Genomic DNA, 17,893 nt, shown 5'->3' with positions numbered 1-17,893 from the left:
TTCCACCCTTGGAATAGGAGTTGGCTAAATTAATTTTTGCACATTTTAATCTAGGCCTTTTTAATTTCTAAAAGCAAATCTAGACCCTTAAATCAAAAAGTAATAAGGCAAAATAGTCCTAAATTATTCTTAGCCATTAAATATTTTAGGAATTAATTTTGGACCGTTAGATTGGAGGTTTGATAAAGAAATAAAGACAAATGTTAGTATCATTAAATCCTAGGTCAAAATTTTTTTAAAGATTTAATTCCCCCACCATTAGATTAAGAATTAGTTAAAGTAAAGAAGACAAATTTTGTACAATTTAATTTCAACCATTGAGGCAAGGATAATGATTAGAGTCAATTATGATCATGTTGGCTAAAGAAGGAAAGCAAAAATTGTAAACCCATGTAGGGAAGGAGGGATAGCCGACATATGCCAATAATGAGGAAATGGTTAAATAATGTCATGAATAATATAGACTGATAAGATTGACAGATCCTCCTTTCCAGAACCTTCCATTTTGGCCTATTAATACAGCTATAAACAACATATTCTCATTAAAATTATAAAAGAAATTAGATAAGAGTATTAAAAACCCATAATCTCTGAACGTTGAATGAGGATGAAAGCTTATAGTTTAATCTTGATGAAGCTTTTGGTAGCCCTCTGTAGACACTATATTTTGTTCGGGCCAATAAAATCTTTTTTTTTTTAAGAAACTATATTTTATTTGGCCCTATAAAAATAATAATAAATAAAAATTTAATTAATTAAAAAATAAATAATTAAATATAATTTTATCGATTGGATTGTTGTTTTCACTATTACTTTAATTCTAATTTAATTTTCAATTTTATTTTAATTTTACTTTTAATTCCCTAGCTCATTTACGTTTTTTTAATTAAATTCCACTTTTATTTTAGTTCTAAATTGTAATTTGATTTTAATTTTGACTATCAATTTTATAAAAATTTAATTTCATTTTTAGATTTAAAATTTAATTTTAAAAATGAAAGAAAAAGAGTAAAATTGTTTTAATTAATCATTACACTTTATTTTCTTTTTAATTTTGTTTCTTAGCCATTAGATTAAAGAGAATAAAAACAAATTTAATTTTAACTTTTAATTTTGTTAGGATTTGATTCCCACCCCTAGATTAAAATTATTTAATGCGTTTTACACCTTTTAATCTTGATCATTAATTTTTGTAAGGATTAATTTAGACCTTAGGATTAAAAATGAAAATGACAAAATAGTACAAAGTGATTTTAGCCATCTATTTTCTTAGAATTTAATTTTCCACCCTTGGAATAGGAGTTGGCTAAATTAATTTTTGCACATTTGAATATAGGCCTTTTTAATTTCTAAAAGCAAATCTAGACCCTTATATCAAAAAGTAATAAGCAAAATAGTCCTAAATTAATCTTAGCCATTAAATATTTTAGGAATTAATTTTGCACAATTAGATTGGGGGTCTGTTAAAGAAATAAAGACAAATGTTAGTACCATTAAATCCTAGCTCTTATTTTTTTAAAGATTTAATTCCTCCACCATTAGATCAAGAATTAGTTGTAACTGTAACACCCTAGGCAAATCCCACATCGACAAAACACGGGAGAGATGCTGGGTTTATAAGTTGGTGGTTTGTAACCCCTATTGACGCGTTCTAAAACCGTGAGGGCTTCGGTCCAGAGCGGACAATATCACTAGTGGGCCGGGCCGTTACATTTGTGGTATCAGAGCCTGGTTCCCTCTAGTATGGTGTGTGGTGCGAGGACGCACCAGGCGGAAGCTGGTGGGCTTGTCACGACCCAGGGATGGGGTTGGGACGTGCTTGTTCAACCAGCTACGCACTGGGGTGAAAACTTCGTGTCCCACATCGGAAACGGGAAGAAAAGATTTGGGCCATATATGTGGGAGCCTTCCTCACCTGGTCAGCACGCTTTTGGGAATGAAACCTCCCAAGGGACAAATCCGTGAGGCCCATGGGCCAAAGCGGACAATACTAACTGGAGAAGGATCAGGCTATTACAATTTGGTATCAGAGCCGCTCCGCGTGCAACCTTGAACGATGGTGGGGCAAACCTCAGCGAGGACGCTGAGTCCCATAAGGGGGGTGGATTGTAACACCCTAGGCAAATCCCACATCGACAAAACACGGGAGAGATGCTGGGTTTATAAGTTGGTGGTTCATAACCCCTATTGACGTGGATTGTAACACCCTAGGCAAATCCCACATCGACAAAACACGGGAGAGATGCTGGGTTTATAAGTTGGTGGTTCGTAACCCCTATTGACGCGTTCTAAAACCATGAGGGCTTCGGTCCAGAGCGGACAATATCACTAGTGGGCCGGGCCATTACAGTAACACACCTATGTTCGGTAGTGTGTTCTACTGTTCTGGTGACCAGTGTCTGTCCGGACAGCTAGGATGCCTAGAACTACATTTAAATGTTAGTGAGGAGACATAAAATAATGAAATAAAAGAAAGGAAAATACAAGAAAAACAAAAGAAAAATAATAGCAATGAAATGTAACCAAGTTAAACGAGCCGAAAACCGTAGCGATGGGTGACCGCACGGGGAAGTTACGGCGCAGGCAATAGCCGACCCCAGGATTGCAGAGAACCCTCGAAATTTAGTTTCAAGACATAATTAAAGACTTATTGAAGTATAAATGTCATTAGAAATATAAAAAAAAAATTTAATTAATTAGTACAAGGAAAAACGAGAAATCGAGAAACCGACAAAAACTGGTGTTACCGAAAAATTGGGAATACAATCCGAATAGGGGCATTTTGGTAAATTGACATCCTGAGTTGTTTTTTGACCTAAATGTCCATTAAAAATAAATGATATTAAACTTTGAAAATGTCATACAAAAATTAAATTGTGGTACATAATATAAATAGTGGAAGAATGGTGACAAAATTGCAAAATTGGAAACTTTGGATTATTAAATCATTAACCAAACTTAGTGCTCCACTAAGTTAAGTTAGTGGACATTAAAATATCACAAATGTGGGCTGAAATTTCATCTTCAACCTCTCATTTCCAAGACAGCCGAATTCATCCTCCATGGGACTCTATGGCCAAAGCTTAACCAAGCTCCATGCATCCATGATTTCGCCACAATTTCCTTAAGAGTTCTTCATTAAAGTTATAGTATACACCTTGGGCAGTAGTTTGGGAGCAAGAAGGGAGAGATTTGAAGGAGTTTTGACAAGCTCCACTTGAGGTACATGTTCATTTCTTCATCCTTTCTTTGTTAAACTTTGAGTTGATGTTGTGGTTATTTGATTTATGGAAGAAGTTTTGAGGTTTGATGAATTATTGGTGATGGAGCATTTCAGCAGCCATGGAACTTCATCATGTATAGCTTATTTTTACATGTAAATGGTAGTTTGGGATGTTAAATTAAGTGCTTATATGTATTGAAGTTGATTCCCATGTATAAAGTTTGAATGGTGAGCTTGAAAAGTAAAAATGGAAGTTGATATGTAAGGATGTTTGGCAGCCTCATAATGGAAATTGATCATGTTCAAATTCATGAAATGTTATTGAAGTATTGTACAAAAAAAATGGCAGCCTATGTGTGTGGAATAGTAGTGACAGGTATGTAATTTGATGATGGAAGTATGTGTGATAATTAGAAGTATTTATGTGTATATATTGTTGGGTTTGAACTTTGTGAATTGTGACTGCATTTGGTGTATTTTGAAGTTGTTATATTCTGTCCAAGTTGACCTATAATGTAAAGAATTGAATGGTTATGGTTAGTGCCAAATGCAGAATGGTATGGAGAAGTGAGGAGATAGTTGGTGAATGTGTGTTGGTTTGGTGTTTGAAAGGCATGTAGAGGGCAGTGTGCAAATGGGCCTATAACCCTAAGTGTGTGACTCCAATTGGTATAAGGCCAATTGGAGGTAAAAATAGGCACAAAATGTGCCAACTTTCATGAAGAAAGCCTACCTAAATTCTATCCAGAAAGTAACTTGAGAAATGACCAAATCAGGATTAGTGACTTGAAAGCCTGAAAATTGACAATTTGGGCAGCAGTTAGTTTTTTTGCCATAACTCACTCAAAACAGGTCCAAATGACCTGAAATTTTTACCATGGATAGATTAGACATAGATATACAACTATTATGAAGACACCAAAACCCAGAAATGACCATAAGCAAGTCAAAATGCTTGCACAAGTTCGGGAATAAAAACTGCTAGAACCAGAAATGACCTAAAGTTGCCATTTTAGTGCAATCTGTCCAGCTTTAGTAAATTGACCATATCTTGGTCTATACAACTCAGAATGACCTGAAATTTTGCCCCGAGTGCAATAAGACATAGAGCTACAATTTTGCTTCTTTGACCAGAAGCTAAAAACCAAGAGAAATAGGACTTTAAGCTAGACCAATCTAGCACACAAAAATTGAGAACTTGACATTTACATACAATGATGCTTGAAATAATTTGGCAATGAATGCCAACTTGTAGAAATTGTAAATTGCACTATATTGGCAGCATATTGAAATGCAAAATGTGACATATTGGTAACATTAAACCTAATTCACCTAGAGTGCATCAAGGGTCAATATTATAGATTGACTAAAGAAAACAATAGAATTAAATAAACTAATTATTGAACCTTATTGTTAGAGACAGTTTAAATGAGTACTGAAATACTTCAAATTGTGTGTTTCATTTAGCAAAGACTTAGGGAAGGGGAAGGAAACACTGAGTCAGGGCCAAGAGGTTACTCTTCAGAGGTTTGTGCACAACAGTTATTTCTTTTGAATTTTTCAATTGAAATAAATTATGATTATTTGTATGTTATTGTTTTAAATTGTGGAAAATTGTTTGAATGGAAATTTGATGGATACTTATTGCTTAACCACAGCTATCATGTATATTTGATTAAATTCCTCGTTAGCTTGTCTAGTGGGACGAATTGACTTTGAATTCTCTCTCTGGCTGAAGTATTGAGGTGTGTGCCTGTTGAGGACGAATAGAATGAGTACTCATTTATTTGCTAGCTAGCTATGTTATTCCTCACTAGCCATCGGCTTTTGGGATGAATTGGACTATGGAATCATGATTAAGCTGTGTGTATAATTTATTGATATTTATTGTGATATTGTGAAATGGAGTTTAAATTCTTTATGACATTCTCTGTCTTTTGAATTTAACTATGATTTTAAGTATCCACAGTTCATATGATTTATGGTTTATGATTTTAAATTGTATTTTCTTAATGTTGTGCACCACTGAGACATTGGCTCAACGATAGCTTTTTCATTGCTGTCGCAGGTAGACAGACGAACAAAGCAGCAGAATAGGCTGCTTGTGCTACATTTTGAGATTTTGCCGAGTATATTAAGTATACCATATTTTGTAGTCTTTGTTGTAATGTATGTGCACTGTATATATATATATTGTACTTGGTCTTGAGCAATTGTAAACTAAAATTGTAAATTATTTTGGCTTGTAAAAATATTGTGACATATTTCTTTTATCTCAGCTTTTGAAAAAAACTGAAAAATTGATGTTGAATTGAGTTGAGAAATTTATTATGTTGAACTATTATTGGAGTTTGGGATTGAAGAAATATATATTGGAAGTGCTTTTTTACAGGTTTTTGAAGAACCGTTTTATTCAAAATACAGATGACACTCTGCCAAAATTTTTACAGAAATTATTGATACTCAGATTTGTTATTTTGTTTCACTTCAGTTAAAAATTTTTAATACATGTCAAAAGTGTTCACCATTGTAAAAAGAAATAAGAAAAGGTTTTAAAATCCTTTGTAGTGTATTTAATGAGCTATCAGTAGGTAAAGTTTGATAATTCATTAGGTATACTATGGGATCATGTTATGCCTTACGGAGGGGTAGGGTGTGACATTAGTTAAAGTAAAGAAGACAAATTTTATACAATTTAATTTCAACCATTGATTAAATTTGTAAGAGCAAATCTTGATCCTTAGATCAAAAGGAAAAAAAACCAAATAGTCCTTTTTTAATCTAAATCTTCGATTTTTTTTTTACCATTAGATTTAAGGTTAAATAATAATAATAATAATAATAATAATTATAATAATAATAAATCAAAAATAAAATTCATTCTTTTAATCTCAACCTTTCTTTTGGTATCTTAAATCATGGCCCTTGATTTTCGAATTTTTACTCCTTGTAAATGCCATCCCTTACAATGTCACAAGGGCTCAAGACAAAACACACATCCTCTTGCCGTTTTATAAGAAACACCACCCTATTCACACTTTACCTCTATTAGATCCAAGTGGAGACACAACTTTCAGTGCCTCTTGCGAACATCATTGCACTAACTTTCCCCTCCTTTGTGACATAGACGTTCCCCTCCATGTCCTTCATTGACATCAAGACTCTTTCTTTTCTTTTTATGGTTTTACCACCAACAGAACCTGTACCCGCAAAGCAGATCCACATTCAGGGCCAGATTGGTTTGTTCCCTTATTTCTCCAAAGTGTCCGTTTTTGCACAAAAGCAAAGTATCATTCCATCTAAGTTCAGGTGAAATTTTGTTGATTTTGTCTTGATTGGTCTTTGTGCGCTCTCCATAGATGATGAATGATTGAGTTTATATATATATATATATATATATATATATATATATAGATAATCAAATGATTTATATTGTTCTCTGTGTTTGCAAGTTATGTTTAATCTGCTATTGATCAACTTCAATGGGCTTCTATTTGGGTTGTGTGAAATTTTGATTGTGTGGTGTTTCAAGGCAAGCACACACTTTTGGATTTAGAGGAACCTGAACTGTCAATTATTCCTAACCGTTCATATGTGTAGATGCTAACTTTTCACTACTAGTACTTTCTAGGAAGTGTTGTTTTATTGTTTAAATGGGCATATTAGGATCTGAATGATAGGAGACACTCCGTGGACTTTATATTTTGGTAATGGGAAGGTTCTGCACTTGTAGTTTGCTGTTAGCATTATCATTAATTTCATTTTGAAGGACTTTTTTTTTTAACAAGTTCATGGTGGTTTTAAAATTGTAACTATGTTACTATTAACTAGTGAAAAGCCAAGAAAGTTAGAACATGTCTTATTTAGTACAAATAGCATGCTAATAGAAAATTGTTTCCATGAGTTAAACGTGTATTATAGTTTTTGAAATGTCTTTGTCCATAACTTTGGGATGCCTCATTGTGATGGATTCGGCCATAGTGCATCAGCCAAAGCAAATACTGCCTCATTGTGATGGATCCAGCCATAGTGCATATGCCAAAGTGAATACTTGAGCTATACTCTGAGATTTAATATTAAAGTAGTGAATATTCCACTGTGTGAACTATATTGATCATGTCAAATTATAGAACCTACAAATAGAGAAAAACCAATTTATTTTCAAAACAAAAGATTTTTTTTTTTCTATAGAATTTTTAATAGTTAAATGGGTACCCCTTAAACTACTTAAACGGGGGATGCCCCTTAAATTGTTACTAGTTTATTAAGTTTTTTTAGAGATGCAATTTTTTTTTAAGTAGTTAAAGGGGGCTACCCCTCAAAATACTTAAATGGGGGATATCCCTTAAATTGTTATTAATCATTAAAATTTATTTAAATCAAATAATATTTTTATATACAAATTTTTTTAGTAGTTAAAGGGATGCACTTAAATTACTTAAATGGGGACGCCCCTTTACTTGTTATTAATTATTCAAATTATTTAAATCAAATAATTTTTTTAAACATATATATATATATCGTGTTAGTAGTAAAAGGGGTACCCCTTAACTACTTAAATAGGGGGATGCCCCTTAAATAGTTCCTAATTTATTAAGTCAAATAAAATATTTCTATTAAAATGTCTTTTTTTAGTAGTTAAAGGGGTACCCTCTAAGCCACTTAATTGGGAGATGCTCTCAAATTATTATTAAATTATTTGGGCCAAATAATTTTATAGTTTTTTTCCTTTGAGCCACTCAAATAGGAAAGACACCTTGAATCATCTAAATTGATAAAAATTAATATGTCCTTTCTGTATAAAATATTTCTTTTTAGTAGTTGAAGAGGGTACTCTTTAATTACTTAAATAAGGAGATACCCCTTAAGTTATTATTATTTTAATTATCAAACAGATTTTTTTTTTGAAGTTCTTCTATTCATTGTGCTTTTAGTGTTATGAATTCCGAAGTAAACAAATGGTCGTTTAGAAGGAATAGAAAATAAGTTCACGAAGTTAAGATTTTATCTAAAACCAAAATCCACCCCTGGTCGAATTTCTTTATTTTATTTTTATTTTTATGTGATTTTCTTGTTAAGGTAGAAGATGAATGAATAAGTGCAGGTAAGGATGACAATTTTGTGCAGGTTGTATTTTGTTAAAATTTGAGAAATGTCCTATTTTTTTTAGAAAAAACTCTACCGAAATTTCAGCAAATTTGTAAGTATATTATATTTGATTTGATATCTATTAATTCTTTTGTTATTAAACTACATTTAATTGTGAAAGTGCATGTATGTTTTGTAGTTTAATTAAATTAATAAAGGTTAAGATTGAGATTAATTAGTGCCAATGATGAGATCTTGATTCTATTTAGTGGGGTATCCATGAGTGGATTAAACTCTTTAGGCATTAATTGATACATTCTTTTAATTGGGGTACTGGTTAAAAGAATGAAAACCTTGATCAATATTAATTTAATTTTATTTCTATAATTATTAAAAGAGTTTAAGTCATGGGTTACAAAGTGTACGATTGCTAAATAATTGAACTAATAAAAGTATGTTTTTTAACAAAACTGGTAAATAATAAATTTATTTGAATTAATAAAAATTAAGATTATGGTTAAATTAATATCAATGATGAGACTTTGATTTGGTTTGGTGGAAATACCTGCTAATTGATTAAACTCTTTAGGCATTAAATTAACAAATTTATTTTAATAGGGGTACTGATTAAAAGAATGCAAATTTTGATTTGTATTGATCCAATCTCTTCTCTACGACATTTAAATTATGCTTAACTTATTGATAATTTTTTATTAAATTAATAAAGATTAAGATTGTGGTTAATTAGTGCCGACGATGAAACTTTGATCTTATTAAGTAAGGGTACTTGTTAATGAGTCAAACTCTTTAGGTATTAATTAACACATTCCTTTTAATCAGGATACTGATTAAAATGAATGGAAGTCATAACTTATATTAATTTAATTTCTTAATTGATAAATGAATTATGCTTCGAAAAATTAAAATTTCCTCTTATTTTCTAAAATGTCTTTCACTTTTGGCAAAATGATTCCATCTTCAGCATACACCTCTTTTAGTTTAAGCAAAACTTAATTTTTTGTCGGTAAATTCTTTAATGTCCACTTTTATTTTGCAAACATCTTAAATTTTAGAAAATTAAATTTTTAGTAAAGGATTTTAGATTTAATCTCATTTGACTGCAAATTTTTAGTAAAGGATTTTAGATTAAAATTTGTTTTTCTCTAGGAAATTCATCAACAATCAAATTTGAAAGCTTATTAAACATTCTTATACTTTTATTTCAAAATCAATATAAAATTGGTTACCTTTTGCCATTTTATAATAAATAAAATATAGTCAAAATTCATTGTTAAGATCGTTTTACTTACTTGACTCACTAGTAAGGTATTTATGTGTTCCCATATTTATGCCCTTTTTGAACAAATACAGGGAACTAATATTAAGATTTAAACTCCATTAAAATTATTTCTATGAGCACATTATTAAATCTATCTGCCTTATTTAGGGATGACTGTGGGGTGCCTAACACTTTTCCTACACGTATACGGACTCCGAACCCTGGACCTTTGAATTAGAAGTGGTAAATATTCTTTTTAAATTTTTTTAAATAATAAATGGTTTTCTTTAATTTTCTGTCAAAATTAAAGTGGGACTCCTCACTTTCCACTTTGATGAAATGCCTAGCGATTGCAAAATCCTTGCAACACCCTCTATAGCTTCTCTCCTTTGTGCTTCACAAGATTTTGATTTCTTCTACTTTGTTCAACAGGTAAATTAATCAGTTAATAGTTAAGCTTCATAATTTATTTTTCTAAGTGAAATGATTGTTTGTGATACAGTGGCCAAGTTCATACTGTGATACAAAGCAAAGTTGCTGCTACCTAATCCTTTGAAAAACCATTCTTGATTGGATTAATTTTAACAACTATACAACTCAACTCAACTCAACTAAGCCTTTATCCCAAAAATTTAGGGTCGGCTATATGGATTCGCTTTTTCCACTCTGAACGATTTTAGGTTAAATCCTCAGAAATGTGTAATGCTTCTAAGTCATGTTGTACTACTCTCCTCCAAGTTAATTTAGGTCTACCCCTTTTTTTCTTTCTATCCTCTAACCTAATGTGCTCTACTTGTCTAACTGGAGCCTCCGTATGTCTACGCTTCACATGACCAAACCACCTCAATCTCCCTTCTCTCAACTTATCTTCAATTGGCACCACTCCTACCTTTTCTCTGATACTCTCATTACGGACTTTATCTAGTCTAGTATGGCCACTCATCCACCTTAACATTCTCATCTCTGCAACTCTTATCTTAGATGCATACGACTCTTTCAGTGCCCAACACTCACTACCATATAACATAGCCGGTCGTATGGCTGTACGGTAAAATTTTCCTTTTAATTTATTGGGAATTTTAACAACTATCCATGAACTTATATGATTGTAATATTATAGTCCTTCAATTTTAAAATGTAACATAAAACCCCCTCAATTTTTAAATTTTGCACTGTAAAATCCCTTTAACTTTCAATTACTAATTTTCTAGTTAGATGCTGGTGTGAACAGATCCAGCGTGACACTTAGTCAGTATTTTTCTTTCCTTTTTTATGCAAAGTATAAAATTATTCTCTCTATACATGAAAAATTATTTTCTCTATAAAGAGTAGAAGGATTCAATTTGCACATGGCTTGAGAAAGGAAAGAGAAATGATGACTAAGCGTTACGCTGGAACTGTCCAGGTCAACGTCTAACTGAAAAACCAGTGATTGGAGGTTGGAGGGATATTATTGTGCACAATTTGAAAGTTGAGGGGGTTTTATGTTACATTTTTAAATTGAAGGACTGTAGTGTTACAACTATATATGTTCAAGGATGGTTGTTAAAATTTACTCCTATTGATTTTCTCATTCATGGGCTTTGGCCTAAACACATGGATCGGAATTACCCTTTAAATTGTGATTCTAGCAATCCCTTCAATCAAAATAAGATAACTCCCTATTCTATTATCAAATTTTCTTCTTTTTTTTTTCTTTTTTTTTTCTGCAATTTTATTGAGTATATTGATTCATCATGATGAACAATATTACAATGCACACTTTTTTGTTATAAAATTTTTATAATATTTTTCTCAATATAAGCTCAAACGATAATGTCAAATAGACTCTTATAATGCCCTAATAATTATAACAAGTGAATAAATTAAATATAAAAAAACATAAAAATTTTATAACAAAAAAGTGTGCACTTTAATACTGTTCAAAATGAATCAATATACTCAATAAAATTAAAAAAAAAAATTCTAATAATAGAATAGGGAACCTTATTTTGATTAAAGGAATTACCAGATTCACAATTTGAAGTGTAATTCCCAACCTTATAGTTACAATATTTTATAAAATTACAATAAAATAAGATTAAGAATTAATTTGTACGAAAAAGTGCATAGAAGAAAAATAGACAAAAAAATTAATATTACCTTTCACTCTATTCCCCCTCAATTTTAAAATAGTTTAAAATGCTATTTAAGTATTTTCCACACAAATCTTCGCAAGATTTTCCTTTTTCTTTCCGCTTCTTACATAAACAAGGGAATTGAATTTTTATTTTTTCTTTCTATTTTTTTTCAATAAAATAAAGAAATTGACTTTTTTTTTTCTTCTCTTACCATTTTTCACTCTCTTTTCTTAACTGCGAACATTTTAGTTATAAGAATCTCAAAACAGTAAAATAATTTTTTTAAATTACCTTTTTAATAATATTTAAAATAGTATTTTTTTTATTTAAAGTGATTTTAGATCAACTTTTTAACCATAATCCCGAATAGAGTCAAGCATAATCTTTGTCATTTCTCTCTGCCTATGGTGACCACTGACCAGTTCTGGTTTCAAGACTGAAAGGATTGCAGTTGGATTGAAGGGTCCTCAATTTTGATTTTTTTTTTTTTTTTCAATTTAGTCCAGTTTTGATTAAATTCGGTGATATATTTTTTTTATTTTAATTTTGGTTTGAAAGTAATAGCTCAATTTCAACATGATTCCAACTCAATTCAAATTCAATTTAAGTTAATATAATTTTAATATTTTTAATCTAATTTTAATTTTAAATTAAATTAATTCAATTTCAATTCAGAGCTGAACGTTCATAGCCCACTTGAAATTTTTTTTTTTTTATTAAAAGGGAAAAAAGAGTAAGCTTTTTGGTTTGTTTCTTCTCCTTTAGACTGATAAGATTGGCAAGATACTCATCTCCAAAACCTTTCATTTTGGCTTATAAATACACCTATAAACTGCATAATCTCACTAAAAAAAAAAAAACTTATAAAAGAAATTAGATAAAGAGTATTAGAAGCCTATAATCTCTGAAAGTTGAACGAGGATGAAAGCCTACAATTCAATCTTGATGAAGCTTTTTGGTAGCCTAGGCAAACTTCGTGATTGATTTGAGTTTTTTTTTTTAATTAAAAAAAATGAAATTATTGTTTGTAATACAGTGGCCAGGTTCATACTGTGATACAAAGCAAAGTTGCTGCTACCCAACCACTGGAAAACCTACTGCTGATTTTGGCATTCATGGGCTTTGGCCTAATTAAAAGGATCGGAATTACCCTTCAAATTGTGATTATAGTAATCCCTTCAATAAAAATAAGGTAATTTCCTATTCTATTATTAGATTTTTTTTTTAACTCTATTGAGTATAGTGATTCTATATGATGAACTATTTACAGTGCATAATTAAGGTTTGTTGAAAAATCGAGGAAAAGAAAGAGGAAAAGATGAAATGAAAAAAAATTATGAGAATTTGTGTGAAAAATCATTTTATTTTTTGCTCAAATTTAGCAAAAATAATAATAAAATAATGTTAATTTTTTATAAATTTATTTATTTAATATGATTATAATAGTAAAAATGTAATAATTTTCTTTCATCTCTTTTCTTTCCATCAAAACATGAAAAATTATACAAATCATTTTCTTTCCTTTTCTTTTCCTATGGAAAAAATTTGTAAGGACAAATAATAATTTTGCTTTCTGTAGAGATTTTACTTTCCATATAATTTCACGCTCTTTTCATTCTTTAACTTTACTATCTACATGGAAATGAAAACTGGAAAAAAAAAGTTATTAAAATTATAAGGGAAATAAAATTTCTATGGAAAGGAATATTTTTATTTTTCATGTTTGCAAGGAAAAGTGATTTATTTTTTCTTACAAACATGAAAAATAATAATATATCTTTCCATAGGAATTTTATTTTTCTTTATAATTCCAATTACTTTTTCTTTCCCAGCTTTCATTTTTATGTAGATAGGAAAGTTAATGAATGAAAAGTATGTGGAATTATATGGAAAGTAAAATTCTTATAGAAAGGAAAATTATTATTTTTCCTTATAAATATTTTTCATAGAAAAAGAAATGATTTGTATATTTTCATATTTTGAAAGAAATAAAAGTGAAAAAAAATATTACATTTTTATTATTATGCTTAGATTGAATAAATAAAATTATATTAAAAAATGGCTATGTTGAATAGTATAATATAATTTTATAGTTAAATAGTATGATAAATTATTTACAATATAATTTCACAATTAGATCATTTATATATTCAATATTGTTATCTGTAACAAAAATATATTAGTAAAATAATAATTTATTATTATATCAAATCTATTTTGCTATATATATTTGAATAAATATTTCAATTACGCGTACTTTTAATTTAAAATTCTGAATTAAAATAAAATATTTTATAAAATTAAAATTTAAAATAAAATAAATTAAAAACTAATTTAAAGGGAAAAAAGACATAGAGGAAAAATAAAAAAATTAATATTGATTTCCACTCTATTCCGCCTAATTATAAAATGGTTCAAAATGCTCTTAAGGCATTCTCTACACAAATCCTCGGAAGTTTTTTTTTTTTCTTACAAAATAAGGGAACTCAATTTTTATTTTTTTTTCTTCTTTCTTTTTTCTTCTAACAAAATAAAGAAATTAGCCTTTATTTTTTTTACTTCTCTTATAATTTTTTTTTCCTCTCTTTTCTTAACTACAAGACATTTTAATTATAAGAATCTTAAAACAGTAAAATAATTTTTTAAATTACTTTTTTAATAATATTAATTTTTTTTTTATTTAAAGTGATTTTAGATCAACTTTTTAAACACATTCCCAAATAGAGTCGAGCATAATCTCAGCCATTTCTCTCCGCCTAAGGTGGCCACTGTTTAGTTATAGTTTCAAGACCAAGGGGACTAGGATTGAAGGGTCCTCAATTTCGATCATGGTTTTCTTTCCCAATTTAGTCTGATTTTGATCAAATTCGGTGATAAATTTTTTTTAATAAAAGAAGAAATTTTAATTTTAGCTCAAAAGTGAACTTATCAATTAAATTGATTCTAACTCAATTCAAATTCAATTTAAGTTCATATGATTGTAATCTTTTTTAATCTAATTTTAATTTTAAATTAGATTAATTCAATTCTGATTCAATTTCAATTAAGAGATGAACCTCCACTGCCACTTGAAAAGGAGTTCTTTCGTTTGTTGAAAGGGAATCATTATATGAGAAAAATTTGTGAATAGTCTCTCACAACATCACACATGCTACACAAATCAACCCAGTCAAGGGCCAATTTAGAATCGGACCCAAATTAGAATTAGACCACTTTAAACCACATCATAATCGAATTGGAATCAGTTAAATTCGTCTTTGACTCAAACAAAAATTGAATTGGACTAGAACTGAATCGGAATTGAACCGGACGATTATGGACTAAATTGCCTTTTTATTTCAAAATAAAAAAAAAAAACTATTAGATTTGAATAAGAATCGGACCAGAATCTTGGGGTTTCACAGTTCTGATTCCAGGCCGATTTGAACCAGAACCAAACCAATAGTCGGGCTCATTCACATATCATTTGTTGTAAAAAAACAAATTCATGCACCAGCCCTAATTACAATTTTACATCTCATCAAATCTTAATTTTTTACTTTTTTTTTATAATCAATTCCGATTGAAATTTGAACTTGAAATCTTATAATCTTAATAACAACTTCTTTGAATTAAAACTCGTTCATTATAAAACCTTAATCTTAATTTGATGAAGTTAAAATAAACAATTCCAAGACTTTAACAATGAAGGTTCCTCTATGTGATGCTAATTGTCAATAGCAATGTCATTACTTTAAAGTGATACTAGTTGTCAATGGCCATTTCATTGTTGAAATCTTTATATCACAACCACAACAACCCTCAACCAACAACCGCCCACCCCCCCAACACACCTCTTATGATCCAATACTCTTCAAATTAATGTATAGATTTCAGACCTAAGAAGCAGTATGCAAAAGAATTGGCCAACCCAAGTGGCAATGGAGTGGCCTTTTGGTCACATCACATGAATGGGACAAGCATGGCACATGCTCTGAGTCGGTTGTTGACCAACATGACTGCTTCAAGGCAGCCCTTGACTTCAAGAAGCAAGTAATTCTCCAGCCTCTTAAGAATGCAGGTGAATCCTGATACATGTCAATTTATATAAATTGTTTGTTCTTATATAAGAAAAAGCTTAACAGCTACTATCTCTGCCCCATTTCAGGTGATGTTTAAAACAATTTATTTTTATCCCACTTTATTTGTTTTTTTAAAAAATAAAAAAATATTAATTATTTTTTTTTCTAATTTTACCTTTTTCTGTTGTTATTACCTATGCATTTATTTGTTCGTTATCACCTTTCTCTATCTTAATTAAATACAAAGATACTTGAGTCAATTATTAGTATTTTTTTTTTTATAAAAATGAGATTATTTCATTATTTCTTTTTTTTATATAAATAAAAATGAGATTATTTCATCATTTTCTTAATTCTTGTACAAAAAACTTAAAAAAAACTTGAAATGGGACGAAGTGTTAAATTAAATATTTGCTATGAGATTCATGCAATGTTAATTAAGATGTGCATATGTTTAAAATAATAAGTACTCCCTTCATCCATTTTTATCTTTCGCATTTGGGGTTTTTTTTGGGTCCAAAATTATCCATCACATTTAGAAAATCAATGAGTATTAACTATTTTAATCAAATAAATATTTATAAAATGAGTAATTAAGCGAGATAAAGAATAATTTAATCAATTACTAGTATATTTTTATAAAAATGAGATTATGCAATTATTTCTTTAATTACTGTATAAAATCAAATGCGATAGATAAAAATGAACAGAGGTAGTATCTTGATTCTGCACAATCTCATAGCAAATATTTAATTTAAGGTTGTTGAAATCATTCTAATATAACCAGTTTATAGTAGTTGTACCCAAGATTATACAATAATTCTCATTTAACAGTAAATTAAAAACTAATGTAATAGGAATAGAGCCAAATGGGGCAACATATAGCTTGAGCAGCATCAAGAGTGCAATACAAGCAGCAATAGGCTATACTCCATGGATAGAGTGCAATTTTGATGAGTCAGGCAACAGCCAGCTTTACCAAATTTACTTATGTGTGGACGCTTCTGGATCAAACGTCAATGAATGTCCAGTGTTTCCAAGTGGAAAATGTGCCTAACAGATTAAGTTCTCTACCTTTTAGAACATCAATTTGCCAATTGCTTTTCATTCACGAATTCTCACTTTATTCCTGTCCTTTATTTGTATCTCTAAGTTGTTGGGAATCTCACGTTTGAAAGTATATGAAATGAAACAAATGGTTGGATTGAAATATTGAATTGGCTAGTTATTTTAATGTATAAAATAATTCAATTATTTACATAAACCCATATTAAAATGAATTAAAATTTAATTTGCTCAGTACTCGCCAGATTAGGTTGTAGACTTCAGCCACCCATAATATTTGATACTACCCACCCAAAATCTTAGTCAATTAGTCAAAATTGTGTCTAGCGTGGCAATTAGAAAGTCACAATTATATCTAGTGTGGCAATCAAAAATCCAGATAGTATTTAGAAGGTCATGAGTCACAACCAAACAAAATAAGATCGAACAAAAACCTTTATTCACCCAACAAGGCAAACGAAAGTTATACCGAGCAACAACTATGCCAAGTAGAGCCTGGATCTCATAGACAGAGCAATAATCACTCCAGCAATCAAGCAAAAAACTGATTTCACGCTGACAATCCCAAAATTTCAACCATAATTACCTCCATAAACAGAGTGATGGCTATTTCTCTAAAAAGCCTATAAATACCAACAAAGAGACCAGAGACGGGTACGCATACTCACTCTGTAATTCTTTTCAACTAGCTCTTTTAACATTCTCTGAAAACACTTTTAATCAAAATCTTTAACTTGAGTGTCGAAGTGGCCTGCCAAGTAGGCCATCCACCTCACCGTTTCTCTTATTGCAAGTCTACGTGGCATCAGGACCAGGACCCGAGGACTTCCAGTAGCATCAATATTATATAACTGAGCAAATTTAATGGGTAAATTATATGCACAATCCCTCAATTTATGTGGTTATCTAATTTTTAGTCACTTAATTTTAATTTATTAAAATAAAATCTCCCCATTTATGTGGTCATTTCATTATTGTCTAAAATGAAAAAGGATAAGTTACTATCTAAAAGATTTTTCTCCTCTGCCCAAATCATCTTTCAAGTTTTCAATTGTTT

At 30.0% G+C, this 17,893-nt stretch overlaps 1 pseudogene; it reads left to right on the top strand.

Moving 5' to 3' along the window:
• The window catches only part of LOC131182984 (extracellular ribonuclease LE-like), a 42,096-nt pseudogene extending 25,268 nt beyond the window's left edge, over positions 1-16,828 (top strand).
• The last annotated feature ends 1,065 nt before the right edge of the window (positions 16,829-17,893 follow it).

This window comes from Hevea brasiliensis, chromosome 9 (assembly GCF_030052815.1).
Source record: "Hevea brasiliensis isolate MT/VB/25A 57/8 chromosome 9, ASM3005281v1, whole genome shotgun sequence".
Lineage (NCBI taxonomy): Eukaryota > Viridiplantae > Streptophyta > Magnoliopsida > Malpighiales > Euphorbiaceae > Hevea > Hevea brasiliensis.
Note: the sequence above shows the minus strand (reverse complement) of the source record. Positions and strands in the feature narration are given on the sequence as shown.